We start from the raw sequence: 2,681 nt of genomic DNA on the forward strand, positions 1-2,681 counted from the left end.
CCACAGGGTGGCAGAATGCAGAGCCAAGAAGGATGTCTGCCGTAGGTGCGGGCAAGAAGGACACAGGAGTGCAGGTTGTGGCAATGCCCCGCATTGTCGCAACTGTGCATTTAAGGGCAAGCCAGCCGGACATCTGATGATGTCCACTGTCTGCCCGGTGTACTGTGCCATTGTTGCCCGTGCGAACGCTAGACATTGATGGTTGAACTATATCAACTGAACTGTCAGGGGTCATATGCCGTGATGTGTGAATTGGGGGCGTGTATGTCGGAGGGGGGCTGCGGCATTGCTTTGCTCCAGGAACCATACTCCACCAATGGGGTGGTGAGAGGCCTTCCTGGGGGCTTCAGGGTCTTTACGGACCTTGGAGTCAAGGCCGCAGTAGCTGTGTGTGAGCCAAGCTACTCTTGTGTAGTAGTTGACTCATCACAGTGGGGAGTATGTGTGTGTGTCGAGGGGGAATTCGGCAGAATGAATGTCGTCAGCTTGTACTGCAAGTCTGACGAGCCTCTAGAGCCCTACTTAAGATACATTGATGCGGTGCTACTACTTGAGAGTAGCATTCCTGCCATCGTGTGTCTTGACGCGAATGCTACCTCCCCGATGTGGTTCAGCAAGGTATCCAGGCATACTGCTGGATATCGGAGCCACACTCGGGGTGAGGTTATGAGCGAGTGGGTTGTGGCGAATAACCTTCTTGTAGCAAACGAACCAAGCGTATGGTATACGTTTGAGGGGCCTAGAGGTGTGAGTGACATTGACGTGACGCTCATGAATGACGCAGCAGCGGGTAGGTTCGAGTGTAAATGGAGTGTTAGGGGGGGTTGGGGAATTAGTGACCATAATTTAATACAAATTATGGTTACTCCCCGTACCCCGCAGCTAGAAGGGGGGAGTCCATTGAGGCGATGGCGTACCTCGTGTACCGACTGGAACCGATATGGACATACTGTTAGGGAAGCGGTATTGGATATACCGCTTAGGGAGTTTGAGGAATTGGGGGTTGACGAGCAAATTGCTCGTCTATATGAATGTGTCTGGGGTGTGAATGACTTATTGTTTAGGAAAGCTAGGGCTGTGAGAATGAAAGGTGTGAAATGGTGGACGAGTGAGTTAAATTCAAAGAGGAGGTCTGTCCGACGCTTGAGGCGTTTGTTTCAACGCGGCAGGCGGACCAATTCGGAGAATCTGTCTCAGCTCAAGTATCAATTTAGCGTAGGGATGAAAGAGTATAAGAAGATGCTTGTGAGAGTGAAGGAGGAAGAGTGGAGGAGATTTGTGGGGGAAAATAGGGACGACCCTTGGGGACAGGTCTATAGGATCTGTCGGGGTCGTCGAAATGAGATGGCTAGCTCTCTTCGCGTAGGTGATACTGTATTATCGACGTGGAGAGAGTGTGCCAATGTTCTGTTAGGCGAGTTTTTTCCCAGGGCTGAGGTTCAGGTTCCTCCTGCACAAGAGGTGCCTGTCCCTCCAATAGAAGCTGAGGAGTTGGATTATGCATTTGGCCTGGTCAGGTCTAAAAGGTCTCCAGGTTTCGATGGTTTGAACGGAGAGATGTGCAAATGCTTGTGGAAGTTCATTCCGGAATATTTGGAGGCCATTTATGATAAATGCATATGGGAGGGATATTTTCCACGCGAGTGGAAAATTGCTAGGGTCGTTGCACTCTTGAAGTCGCCCGATAAGATCAGGAGCGATCCTCGATCTTATCGTGGTATCAGCCTCCTTCCAGTACTTGGAAAAGTGCTGGAAAGGGTTATGGTTGAGCGGCTTCAGGAGCTAACTCGGGGTGTTAGGTCGGATAGGCAGTATGGGTTTAGGAAAAGACGTGGTATAGAGGATGCGTGGTTGTATGTTCAGAGTGTAGTTAGGGAAAACGTCAATAAATATGTCCTTGGCATATTTATTGACTTTAAGGGGGCATTTGATCACTTGCGCTGGGATCGTGTGTTGCAGAGATTAGAGGAGCTTGGCTGTCCGGAAATTACTCTATGGCGGAGTTATTTTTCGGACAGAAAAGCATCCATGGTAGGAGTGGGCGGGAGTGTGGAGATTGGGGTGGAGCGAGGCTGTCCGCAGGGATCCGTCTGTGGTCCCTTCATTTGGAACCTCATGATGGACTCCCTGCTTCGGCAGTTAGAGCCACTCTGTAAACACTGTGCGTATGCGGACGACCTTCTCATTTTGGTTGAGGGCCGTTCGCGTGAGGAACTAGAGCGAGTGGGGGGGCAGCTCCTTACATTTACCCACAATTGGGGGGTAGATGTGGGAGTGGACATATCGATGGACAAAACGGTGACAATGCTGCTTAAGGGCAGATTGTCCCCGAGTCGTCCACCGATTGTACGTTTGAATGGGATAGGGATTAGGTATGTGACGCAAGTCAAATACCTGGGGTTAGCTATGAGTGAAAGGATGTGTTTTACTCCACACTTAGTATTGTTGAGGGAGCGGCTGCAGGCAACTGTTGGGCAAGTTCGGCGCGTGGTCAGATTTGACTGGGGCCTTAGCCGGCGTGCGGTTCGCACCGTATATCGGGGCCTATTCGTGGCCTGTGCCACTTATGGTGCCGCTGTATGGTACGAATCGGCTTTAAAGTCGGTTGGCAAACGTCATCTGATGGCGTGCCAGCGCATTATGATGCTTGCCTGCATGCCTGTATGCCGTACAGTGAGTAC

Source organism: Anastrepha obliqua, unplaced genomic scaffold (genome assembly GCF_027943255.1).
Source record: "Anastrepha obliqua isolate idAnaObli1 unplaced genomic scaffold, idAnaObli1_1.0 ptg000071l, whole genome shotgun sequence".
Taxonomy (NCBI): domain Eukaryota; kingdom Metazoa; phylum Arthropoda; class Insecta; order Diptera; family Tephritidae; genus Anastrepha; species Anastrepha obliqua.